This window comes from Emydura macquarii, unplaced genomic scaffold (genome assembly GCF_026122565.2).
Source record: "Emydura macquarii macquarii isolate MOO-44397 ecotype Brisbane River unplaced genomic scaffold, CSIRO-AGI_Emac_v2 contig_1043, whole genome shotgun sequence".
Lineage (NCBI taxonomy): Eukaryota > Metazoa > Chordata > Testudines > Chelidae > Emydura > Emydura macquarii.
The window spans coordinates 6,978,047-6,991,109 of NW_027131180.1; the positions used below are offsets into that span (position 1 = coordinate 6,978,047).

Consider the following 13,063-nt stretch of genomic DNA (forward strand, 5'->3'; position numbering starts at 1 on the left):
GCAGAACTGTGTACCTGTGGCATGCAGTAAGTATATCTCCCAGTAACAGCCTCAGTGCAGTGAGCATGGAGCTTACACTGCCCAAGCTATTTCTCCACTAGCAGCTCTCCAGACCCATCTCAGTGCTGATTGTCTCTCCCATGGAACAAGCCTGCCTATTATCAGAACATTTTGAATGGTACTGCAGTCAGACCCACCCATAAAATGCCTCTAAATATAAACAGAGCTGACAAAAAAGCCATTTTTAATTGTAATCCCTTTTTAATGAGGATAAATATTTAAAGCCTACCAGAAAATTAAATTAGTCACTTAAAAAAAAACCCCATCACGTTCACAGTGTCATTTTAAAAAGTGTTTGAATGATTATTTGGGTGCATTCATTGATAAGAACTGATGGGCTCTCTTGCTTCCTTTTTGAGACATCAATCTCTTTTATTTCTTTGGTTTCCCTTTCCTAAAGAGAGTTCATTACAACCTGTTCACTGGAACCACGCATGATTGAAGGTTTTCCAAAGAATAGTGCGTTGTCTATCATGTCACTATCAGAGCAGATGTTAAGGAAATGCAGTTCTGTTTGTAAAAACAGAACTCCTATTTGATCAGCTGGGTAGCTAGCTACTGCTGGTCCAATTCCTGGGCCTTGCTTTATTTGAGTAAACAGTGCTTTGCACTAAGAAGCCATTGGCACAGATGTAATATTTATGTTCATTTTTAACAAACCCAACTTTGATGACGTCTTTCGCCATCTACTAGTATAGCTTGAATTAACATTAGGGAAAATGTCAAAAGCAAATTGTAAGTGATCGTGTAGTTTATATGGCAATTGCAGTAGGAAATGTGCCTAAGTTGCTATGCAAATTATGCTTTTAATTTGGGGCTTTGATTATGTGTAAAAAGTATAAATTATGTTTTCTGAGCAAATGAGCAGAGAATTGGGTTTTTTTGCCTTCGCTCAAAAACTACCCACTGTTTTTAATTAAAAACAAGACGCTTGTTGACTTCACTAATTTTTCATGAACACTAAATTCACTTATCATTCAAGATGCTCAACTCACAGTACTGTAATGTGAAGTCCTGACTGTACCCACATAAGTCATGCATGGAAAGCAGACTGCATACGCTCTTCACAACCTCAGTGTGCCTCCCCCGCATGTGCCACATAAACAAGGAAGGCAGTTCACTCCCTTCCATCCCTTAACTCATTGCCCACAGGCCAGCACTGTCAAAAGGAAGTCGCTTTTAGCCACTAGGGCCAGATTTGAATCAGTAATCCAATAACAGCAAGTTCTAGATCCCACTGCCAGTCAAATAGGAGCCATCCCATCTCCTGTTTGTTTACAAGTCTTCAGGAGCCTGAGCACACACATCAGGTTCAGGCTTTCTTTGCACAGCTAATGGGAGTTTTGGTGACACAAGGAAGCAGGATTGACTTTTAATGCATACATTTTTTAGGGTGAACCATCCTGTGCAACCGGCCAGCACCAAGCACATGCAGTTTTGCCATGACTGAGCATTCAAAAAACATGAGTCAGACCTCCCCACCCCCAAAAAAAAAAAAAACTGAGATTGACTTAAAAATCACGAGATTTTTAAAAATAACAGTCAGAGCTGGGTTCTTTCTGTTACTTGCCTTCTGGTTTTTGAGCTTTTAGGTTTCACATTTTCAAACTTTTGTCTACAATTGCATGAGCTATAAATCAAAATAAAACAAAACAAAACACACTGAGCTACTAATATAATCACATGACTCCAGGAACTGGAATATTAAGAAAAACAACAAATTTTGCAAGACATATGATAAAATCTTAAGAGTCAGCATCACTGGCTATGCACCAATTAAATCACACCTATGGCCTCAAAACAAAGCTCAAGTGGGAGGCAAGTGATGCACAGTCCTTCTGTTGGATCTTTGTACAAGGGCAAATGTCATCTTTAATGATTCTGAAACTGTAATTATTTTAGATCACCTCTGACAGGGAGCCTGTTCAGGACTGGGGGATAAGGGAAGGCAGGGTTTTATGACATGGGTTGCCAATGGAGTGTGTCTAAGTATCAATGATATTTATGCGACCCACCATCATCCTAGTATCTGAGCACCTCACAATTAAGGTATTTATTTTCACAACACCCCTGTGAGGTAGAGAAGTGCTGTTACCACCATTTTACAGATGGGGAACTGAGGTTCAGAAAGGCTAAGGCCTAGTTCCTCAGAGGTATTTAGGCTCCTATCTTCCATGGAAGTTAAATGCTTTTGAGGCTCTGGGCCTTAATGACTCACTCAAGGTCACACAGGAAGCCTGTGACAGAGTAGTGATTTGAACCCAGATGGTTCAACTCCTCGGCTAGAGCGTACAGCAGGATACTACATTTAGTTGACTCAGCAATTGCTGGTCTGTGGTCAGTTGCCTTTAAAGAGCACGCTGTTCAGGAACAAGTCTGGCCGAGCCATTCACGTCATGTCATCCTTCCCCTAGGTGTCACTTAAAAACTTGTGAAAGCTTATGACAAAAGTAAATAAAAACAACTTACACATCCAGAGTACTGAGACCGCATATATTTATCAAATTTACCAAGTAATTGTGTAAAGCAACTCAGCTTAAAGCACTGCACACGTTTTAATTAAAATTCACATCTATATAAAACAAGGAATTTGTGGTGTCTGATAATTAAACCTTGACAGAAGAATTTTAATGGAAAATGCCAATGTTTAACTTGCATTAATTATGTAATGCGCCTCAGTATGGTTTTCCCTCTGGCTTCACTGATGGAGTGGGAATGAGAAAACCTGAGAAAAAGAAGACTACAGCAGAAACCTCTCTGCATAGGACAGGGTTTTATTCACAGGGGTGGTGGATGTTCACTTGAAATGCAGAGGCGAAGGGGGGGAGCAGAGGTGCATAGCGAAACGCAAACATACTAAGCACTGGGAGTGAGAGGAAAGTGAGGTGACAGAAGTCATGGTGGGTGCTGTGGATGGAGACTGGGGGCAGTCAAAGGCGGGGGGGAGTTTGGGTGTCGGGGATAGGAGTAGGGTGGGTGCTCTGCATAGGAAACAAGGGGAGCTACTTGTGATTTGGCAGGGAGGGGCAGCTGGCTCCAGACTGGGGAGCAGGGTGCTGGTAGTTCACATCTCTCACCAGGGGTTGCTGCTCCCAGTCCCAGCCTGATCACCCTGGTTCCTACCTGGTCCCTGGCCCAATCCCAGGTTCTGTGACAGCCTGCTGGGCCCCACTCTCGCCTCCACCCCCAACAGCCATGGAGCCCCGCCCAGCCTAGGCATGTCAAACAACTCATTTAAGAAAGACGCACAGCGGTGGGAACGTAGACCAGACCCCACTATATTTCCTGGTTCTGCCACCCGATTACTATGGCTTGGTCTACACTACAAACTTAAATTGACAGAAGCCACCTTACGTTGACCTAATAATGTATGCTTCTTACACTACCATGGCCCTTCCGCTGACCTAATCCACCTGTCACGTCGACTTAATTACTCCACCTCTGCGAGAGGTGTAGCACTTAATTCCATACTGATGGGTCAACAAAGAAGATATGTAGACACAGTGTTGTGTAAGTCAACTGAACTGGCCTCCAGGTGTCCCACAGTGCTCTGTTGTGACCGCTCTGGAGATTGTTTTCAACTCTGCTGCACCACAACCCCTCCCCTGTCCAAGCCCCGGGAACTTTTGAATTCTCGTTTCCTGGTTGATCAGCATGGGGAACTCGCCAGCCCAGCTGATCATAGCAACTGAATGTCCCAAATGTGCTCCAGCCTGAAGTAGACAGGCAATGGGGGAATGGATCTTGTTGGTCTGTGGGGAGAAGAGTCTGTGTAGGCACAGCTCCAATCCAGCTGAAGGAATGTGCATATCTATGAAAAGACTGCTTGGGACATGATGGAGAAGGGCTACACTAGGGACATGCAGCAGTGCCACGTGAAAATCAAAGAACTTCGGCAGGCGTACCAGAAGACAAGGGAGGTGAACAGTCATTCTGATTCTGCACCACAGACATGCCGCTTCTATGATGATCTGCAGGCAATTCTTGGCGGCAACCCCACCACAACCCCCAAACACAATGTGGATACCTCCCAGGAGTCTGAGTCTCAGGCCACCTCAGGCAACAACGATGAGGACAGTCTGGACGAGGAACAGGAGACGGAGGAGAATAGGAGACAGGTGAGTGAGGAGCCAGGAGCTGTTTTTAACCCCAGAGCAGTCCAGCCTGTCGCAGGACAGCATGGTGGCTGAGCGTGATGCTAGAGAACGCACCTCTGGTGAGTATGCAATTCCAATCCAACTGTAGGGGCTATATCCTCTTACGTTTAATATGAAAAAAAAGTGAGGTGCAGTGGGTATCTGCTTCCCAGTGGCCACTCCAGCTATGTAGAGGGTGCCCTGTGGAAAAGACTGTTTATGTGCACAGGAATGGCATGAGAATCCTCCATGGAGATCTCCAGGAAACTTTCATGGTATCCTTTGTAGAAGGTTTATGGGGAGGGCTGCTTTATTTCTTCCACTGTGGTATGACACTTTGCCACACCACTCCAGTATTAATTCTGCTGGCATCATTGCAGTACACAACATAACAGCATAAGGACCAGATCTGTACCCAGACACTTGCAGCATCTGATCCCATGGCAATTTCTGGGTCCCTCCACTACAGTTTCCCTAACATGCCGGTGGTTTGGTTGGCAGGGATCAGGGTTGACCTCAGAATCTGCTAGTCCAAGGTGACTACTGCCAGCAGCATTAAGGGTGGTGGAGTGGGCTTTGTGTTTTCTCATGGTCACAAACTCCCTCCCATCCCATCCCAGAGCCGCCTCAGACAGAGACCGCAATTTGGGAGGCTTAATGCTGGTCCCTGGTCTCAAATAAATGTCCATGTTGCTGGGGTGGTTTGGGGTGGGAGGAGGGCACTGTACACCAGCCATCCTCTGCTCCCAACTCAGGTTTCCAGCAAGTTGCAGCACAAGTCCCATCACCCATGCCACTGGGCTATAATGGAACAGCAAACCGGTTCCCTGAATAGCTAGGGATTTTAATTATGTTCTGAGCTTGCACTTCCAAGCATCTAAGAAGATCTCAGCTTCTTTTCCTCCCTCGCCATCTCACTCCCCTTTGCATCTTTGTCACAGCAAGTTTCTTATCCCATTTACCACATTTTGACCTTGCAGGCTCCACATGAGAGCTGTCCATTTGCATCAGATGGGACTTCCTTTGAAGCATGATAGCACCATCTTTACTCTGCCAAAGGAAACATTAGGCATTTTCTTCTCCTCGTCACTGCATGGTACTACCACTACCTCCATCTCACTCCAGACCTCTGCTAGCCCAGAGGCTGAGAGAAGGCACTCCTAGCAAGAGTGAGTACAGGGGTGCTGGAACAATGTTTTATAGTGGGGGTGCTGATGATGGAAACCATGTATCTGGTGTTGGTTATTACTACTTTACACCAGGGGGTTTGGCTGCACCTCCAGAACCCCTAGTTCCATTACCACTGAGTGAGTATCAGTATTTGTTACATATCTCCCTCAGTGGCCCCTCCACAAAGGAGATGAGTCTTCACAGCGTTCAGCAGCAAAGCCTGGCTGTTTAGCTCAAACTATAGAGACTCAAGGCTTGTCTCTATGACCACTGACTTTGGGGCAAGTTGGGGTATACATCTCTTCTGCAATAGCCTGTCACACATTCAGGGTCAGTCTACACTTGAAGAGGTGGGGTATGATTCCCAGCTCAAGGAGACATATTCATACTAACTCTCATCAAGATAGTGTGCTAAAAATAGCAGGGCAGCCTGGGAAGCAGCAAGTAGTGGGAGGGGCTAGCCGCCCTGACTACAAACTTGTACAGATCCCAGGGGTATGTATTCAAAGAGCCAGCCTGAGCTGCGGCCTGTGCTACTGCGGCTATGCTACTATTTTCAGAGTGCTAGATCAATGAGAGCTAGCACTAGTATGTCTCCTCAAGCTGGGAATCATACCTCCAGCTCCAAGTGTAGACATACACGAAGTGGCTGTGTGGACCCTGCTGTCGCACACTACAAGTGCCCTAGTGTATTTTGTTCTATCTTACTTTGAAAAGGGAGTAGATCAAAGCACACTAGAAAACTTTCAGTGCATGGCAGCAGGGTTCACACGAACACCTAACGTGCGGCAGGCTGGTATGGGGTAGATTCACAACCCAGCTTCCCCAAACTAAGTGTTCATGTAGACAAGCCGTCATGTGCTCTGCTCTCTGGAGATCCCCCATTCAATCCTCAGAAGTTGGCCAAGATGGTGTCTATCACACAAGTGCAGGAGCAAATACCGATTCCACAATGCCTAGGCTGCCATGCTGAATCATTTGCAAAACAATCTATTGTTGTTCTAGTCTGTAGGAATTGCAAAAACACCAGCTAAGAGGCTGATCAAGGCTGGAAGTGCCTGAGGTCTCACCGGAAATCCTGTGCTTGTCAGAGCTGCAGCCCAATTTGCAAAGACTTGAGTTTAGTGACATTTCCAGACTTCTGCATACTTATCCAAACTGGAAATTGAATGCTGAACCTTTGGAGATTTGCTCAACACATGCACACAAGAAGTAGGCAATGGCAAAGGACAGCCAAAGGAACACAAGCTGACATCAGAAAGAGATTCCACCACCAACTACATAGAAAGCTATCCTATAAGTGAATGATATTTATATCTTTTAGATGCATGGGTAAGTGAATGGTTAGCAGCAGTAGGCCTATGGACAAAGATGGGGGTCCCTGACAGTGCCCCAGTCCAGCTGGCAATGGGCCCCTTGGGACCATGGAACGACTGATTCTCTCATGCTCAGAGCATAGTAGCAGCAGTACTTTACCTTGCTCCTTTGCGTGTATGCAGGGGGAAAGGAAGAAGACATTCCCTGCACCTTCCCATTCAAGACAGGCAGCATTTATCTGTATGGGGGAAAAACTGTTTTCATGCAAGTATCTCTGATATAAAATAAAATAGCATTTTCCTACAGAGAAGGTATTTTCCTCAAAAAGTTTTCTATTAAGTATCAACAGTTTTTCAAGAAGTAAGTTCATCTTTTCCCCAAGAGGCTTCTGAAGAGTCTGTGTTCCCAGTTATCTAACAACTGCCAACTAAATTAGAGCCTATTCAGCCTGACACAAATCAGCACTATCCAGAGAGAGGTTATAAATTAATTTTCAGGTCTAATAATCTCTAAATGCTAATACTAGGATTTCAGTTTAGGTAAATGCAGGTTAAATAGCAGAGTTTACATGTCTAGCTCTCCTAATGGTTACCTCTCCCGTGTGTTCAAAATGGGAAGAAACATGTCAAAGAACTTGCGAGATGCTGGACCACAAAGCACAGCTGAACCTTTAAGGGTCTGTCTACCACGCACTATTAGAACTTGTGCTAGTGCTCTAAAAATAACAGCGGGGACATTGCAACCCGGGTGGCAGTTCAGGGTCTTCAGCCCATCTGACGCCCCTCGGTCTGAGCTCAGGTGGCTAGCCTATGTAGTGCCACAATGCTATTTTTAGTGCTAGTGCAAGTTTGTCCACCCAGGCAAGGAGGCATGCTCCCAGTTGCAGTGCAGACATACCCTAGGTGGTAGTGTGCACAGTCTGGATTTATTATAGAGAACATTTACATTTTAGTCCCATCCTACACTGTAATTAATGCTGGGGCTATACAAGGCTACCGGCGCAAGTACTGCAAAACCACCCGTGCTCATACCCATTCATTCATTACTTTTTTGTTGTGGTGGTTTCCGTCAGACTTTATTTTCTATTGCATCCTTTACATTTTGCCCCTTTCTTTTCCTGCTTAAGTGAAACAAGAATCTTGCATATAAGGAAGCACATGCTATGGGACTATCCAGCAATCAGGCAGCTCTGGAAAAAGATGGACGGAAGAGTTAAAATAGCGCTCGGCTTCTGCAGCCAAACCACAGCTGAAAATATATCTTAGGTTATTTACCTGCTAAACTGGATTTAATTCTGCCACAAACACTTTGGTTCTTGAGGGCTCCAATGATCACCAAGCGCATGACTTTACAAAAATGGAATAGTCAGCTTACGTCTGGAAAAGCGCAGTGGTATTCGGACTTGTCTGAATTAGAAAAAATAGTTTATCGCTGTAGAGAGCATTAATTGAATTTGAAGACATTTGGACCCCATTTCTAGATACATTTGGATAAAAACTTGAGACAGCTCAAAGAGTGCCAGACCTCCATTCCACCTTACCCCTGTGCTTTTTCCTCCCCGCTCCAGTCACCTTCTTCCCTCCTCTCCTTAGTCATATGTCTTCACCTATTTTATTACTGTTAGCCATAACATTTTAGACAGGGGTTGTGTAGTGTTGTCTGGTCTTGACAAATTGTAAACTTGCATAATTCTATTGGAGGTCCTGTGATGCATGCCGTATTTGAAAACATACAGGAGCTATAAATCATTCATCTTCTGTACTTTTACTTGTCCGTTTTTTTATGAAACTCAATAAAACTTCATTTCTAAAAAAAAAAAGATGAAAAACTTACACGTGCTGCTTTTTTGGCTTTCCCATCACATGTGCTTCTTTCATGAGCATCTACTGCACTTCATTAGGGCTTGGTCACTCTGAGGCCATGGAGAAGCACAAATATTTTCCCCAGTGCTTGCACTCTTTGCCCAATGTGTTTAACAGAAGCATACAGAGAAGGGAAGAGTGAACAGGAGAAGAGATGAGAGGGGTGGAAAGAAGAACACTGCAAAGAAAACAAAGCGCACAGGAAAAATATAGAGGGGTTTGGGATTTCTGAACCAAAGCAGCAGGCATTGGGAACAGGTGCTATGGGCCTATCCTATTGTCATTTCGTCTCTTCTTTTCTGTTTCCAATGGCTGGATTGTTTCCTCCTCCCTCTCTCATTTCTGGGAAGGGAAAAGCGGGGAGCAACTTGAGACACCACAATCTGATTTTCAGAAGCTGAAAAAAAACAACAACTTTGGAAGCACTTTAAATTGGGCACCCAAAATGGCTAGCCACTTTTGAAAATCTTGACCAGTGTCAGGTGGGGGGAAGGGGAATCCGCTAGAGCAGTAGTTCCCAACCTATGGCTCAAGGGCCAAAAGTGGCCCACAGGGGCTTTCACAGTGTCCCACTGCTCCCCTCTTGCTGGCTGCAGAACGGAGCCGCTGCCTATAGACCCAGGGAGAATGCGTTTCCCCAGGGCTAAAAGACGGGTGCAGGCTCCTTGCTGCAGTCAGGGGGACAGGAGATCCACGCTCCCCTCCCCCAGACTGTAGCAGGGAGTACGGCAAAACACTCCACCTAGGTCCATAGGTGCTGGGGTCCCTTCTGGAGCCAGAGGGAGACGAAATCAGCGCTCCCCTCTCCCGACTCCAGCAGAGAGCAAAGCGCTCTGCCTGGGTCCCTAGGCGCTGGGGTCCCTGCCGGAGCTAGAGGGAACAGAGCGCTGATTTCCTGTCCTCCTGGCTGTAGAAGGGAGCCACTGCCTAGGGACCCAGGTGGAGCTCAGGGGGTTACAGGATGCCTGTGGTTTCCCTGCTGCAGCCAGGGAGCTGGGAGATCAGCGAGGAGACAGCCTCCCCACTGAACTCCTTCTGTCTGGCTACAGCGGGGGGGAGGGGGCTGCTGTGGCCCTTTAGGACTGTACAAATTATATCTGTGGCCCTGGAGCCAAAAAGGTTGGGAACCACTGATCTCCAGGGCAGCCACATTCCCCCTCTCCCCGCAGCAGGCGGTAGCGGCGCTAAGCCACCAGCGCTGCCTCCAAAGCCCCTTATGAGCCTGTGTAAAGATAAAACCACCCAGCCCCCCTTGCAAAGCGCGCGTCTGCAGGCAGCGCTCCCCGGGCCATCCCCAGAGCAGGGAGTGAGCCGGGCGAGGCAGCGACTTACGGGGCCAGCCGCCAGCCACAGGCTGGCTCGCTCCTTTAGCAAGAGCGGCGGCTCCCCCTGCCAGCGTCTGTCGGCAGCGCCTGGGACCCAAGCTCCAGCCGGCCCCGCGCGGGGGTGGCACAAAGGCGGCGGGGCGGGCCCGCGCCGGGGAGAGGCAGGTAGGTGCAAGGACGCGCCGCTTCGCCCCAGCTGGCCTGCGTGTAGCCGGAGCGGGAGTCGAGACGGAGGCGCGCGTGCGCTTCTAGCCGCGCGCTCCGCTGCCCTGCAGCCCCCCCGGGCCGGGCCCGCCGCAGGGCGCGTGGGCTGGAAGGGCGGCGGCTCGGCCGGGCTGCAGCCCTGGCCTTGCTCGGCTTTGCATTGCGCTGCGGGGGGGGCACGGGACGGGACGGGACTCTCTCTGTCCGCCAGGTGGCACCCGGGGCTGTGCCGGCAGAGCTGGTGGGGCTGGCTGGGGAGGATGCAGCAGCAGCAGCAGCAGCAGCACGTGTGGCATTGTACAAGATTAGGTTAGTACAATTGCCCTCCCTGCCCCCGCCCATGGCGGGGGTTGTACTTGTCTGCGGACAGCCTGATCCTGCTGCTCCAGCAATCCATGACACGACTGCCCCTGAGAACATACGAACGGCCACACTGGGTCAGACCCATTGTCCGTCTAGCCCAGTGTCCTGTTTTCTGCCATTAGCCAGTGCTGGATGCCTCAGAGGGAATGAACAGACCAGGCAAACATCAGGTGATCTGTCCCTTTCCTCCACTCCCAGCTTCTGACAGGCAGAGGCCAGGTACACCCAGAGCATGGGGTTGCATCCCTGGCCATCGTGGCTAGTAGCCATTGATGGACCTATCCTCCATGAATTTATCAGATTTTTTTTTTTTTTGAACTCCACTGTAGTTTTGGCCTTCACAACCCCTTAACGCCAATGGTACTCGTGTGGGCTCTCACGACCCTGCTGGGACATCATAGGATATAATGACACAACCTGGAACGTGAGTAGGACACAATAGCTAGACACTGTTACAAAAAGATCTTTTCAGAGGGGTAGCCGTGTTAGTCTGTATACAGCAAAAACAACGAGAGTTCTGTGGCACTTTAAAGACTAACAAATTTAATATTTGCAGGCATAAGCTTTCGAGAGACGTCAGCTCTCTTATTAACCTGTGTAGCCCCACAGCTGGACGCGATTCCTTACATACACAGTACGCTATAGTTCCTTCACTGCGGATTTTACAGTCTGCTTTGAAAGGATGTTATACAAATATTTAAAGAGTAAAGCACAAAGAACTGGAGCAGACAGTCATAGGAAATCTTTACTGACTGTGAATGGACAGCACCTATTTTATATCTCATTTAAAGAAACTATAGAGGGGGATAGTTTATTAGCTTAATAGCCTTTTCAACCTCCATAGAAGAGCAACAAAAGGAATAACTACTAAATACTTTTCTTATACTTTAAACATAAATGAACTTAATATCTATGAATTACAAGATATTTTATCAATCTGTGATGACATCCATTGATCTTGCTACGATGCACCATGCCACTACTGGTGTTTTTCCTACATGTTTATGCTGACTATTGATTTTTGTAATGGACAGACGGTGTTTTTAGTTTCCGGCCAAGTATATGTTTCTTCTTTTAGGAACACAAACACATTTTCATTTGTCTCATGAACTTCTGCAGAGAATAAACAATTCTGGTAATCTGCCACAGGAACAAGCTGTGAAATGATTTCCCTTAATGGTGTACCTGTTCTGTCAAAGCAACTAGAATTCTTCTGAAATTATGCCCATCTTTTGAACACAAATGAATTAAGAAAATTTAGGCTCAATCCTTTAAGGAGCTGGATACTGGCCATGATCCAGGAAATCATCTCTATTCAGGAAAAACATTTAATCATGTGTTTAACTGTGTTGACTTCAGTGAGAGATAAGCACGTGCTTAAGTATTTTCCTGAATACAGCCCTGTTTGGGACTATTCACTGCTTAAAGTTAATCACATGCTTAAATGATCTGCGGGATTGGGACCAACATTTCCAGCACCTTGCAGAATGAAGACACTAAATATGTTTATCTGTTTTGGTAATTTGTTTATTGTGTGTTTTAATAGGTCTGTATGTGAACACACTTAAAGAACACAATTCATTTCTCTCTTAAAAACACTGTTAATACTCTGGATGAGAGGAATAGATCAGAATTAACTAAGAAAAATGTTGGTATCTATACCACAACACAGAAACAACTTATCTTTTGGATAAATTGCTATATTAATAAAGATAGGCTTGAAAACCGGATAAGCATATTATAGAAACAAGTCTGAAAAGTAATAAATATTTCAGAGGTTTAAATGCTAAAAGGAGTTTAATCAATAATGGGAAAGGTACCAAAACAATTCTGTAAGACTGTATTGATTTTTAAGTCTTCTGAGAAAGGGAAGGTCATTACTAGGCTAGATGGGAAAACCCTGAAAAGTTTAGAGGTTTATGTTTTTATTAGAAAATACAGCCTCAAATTGTATAACGTTTTATAAAATTACATATTCACTCTGACCTACAATATTTATTCTTAGGAAACCACAGTGCCACACAGTATATAAGGAAGAATTCTTTCAATTGCTAAGCAACACGTCTCTAATTACTGTGCTTCAGTCTAACCATTAGAGAGGATACATCTGCAGTCTGTTTCATGATTTCTGAAAAATAAAGGTTCTCTCAGATTCCCAATATACTGACATACCCAGTTAAATACATTCTATTTTTAAATTTTCATTCAGCTAATTAATAACCCATTCCCATTCATGTCTTCTAATATAAAACTAAAAAGGGGTATGAACTTGCCTGGTTACCAGCCTTAGCTACTAAAACTGAGACACCATTATCACTTCTGTGCAGGAGTCTGGTATAAATGTATTGCAGACCCCGCAAAGAACACCAAAGGAGGCTGACCAAATCCAGGTTTCTCTTGTCCTTATTGACTAAAACATCTGCGGTTTGTAACTTTTTTTCTGATAATTTTTCAAAATATATGCATTAATTCTGGACTGAATAGTTTACTCCAACACGTTAGCCTGAGGAGCCAAGATGAAATATACCCAGAGTCGCAAGAGTAATAAATTGTCCCTATGCCAAAGAGAGAGATGGATGCATTAAGGATGATGATGTCATACCAGAAGTCCTGCCTTACCTTGATG

At 45.8% G+C, this 13,063-nt stretch overlaps 1 protein-coding gene and 1 long non-coding RNA gene across 2 annotated transcripts in view; one reads left to right on the top strand and one right to left on the bottom strand.

Moving 5' to 3' along the window:
• Positions 1–7,740: 7,740 nt before the first annotated feature.
• LOC137151073 (uncharacterized) lies at positions 7,741–8,614 on the bottom strand. Its single transcript, XR_010919160.1, has 3 exons — positions 8,517–8,614; positions 7,958–8,089; positions 7,741–7,872 (listed from the first exon to the last, which is right to left on the bottom strand). It is a non-coding gene; the product is annotated as an uncharacterized lncRNA (long non-coding RNA).
• Positions 8,615–9,995: 1,381 nt separating this feature from the next.
• The window catches only part of LOC137151074 (uncharacterized), a 39,922-nt gene continuing 36,854 nt past the window's right edge, over positions 9,996–13,063 (top strand). Inside the window, exon 1 of the mRNA XM_067545299.1 lies at positions 9,996–10,035. The gene's annotated coding sequence lies outside the window, so the exon portion shown is untranslated. The remainder of the gene's footprint in view (positions 10,036–13,063) is intronic.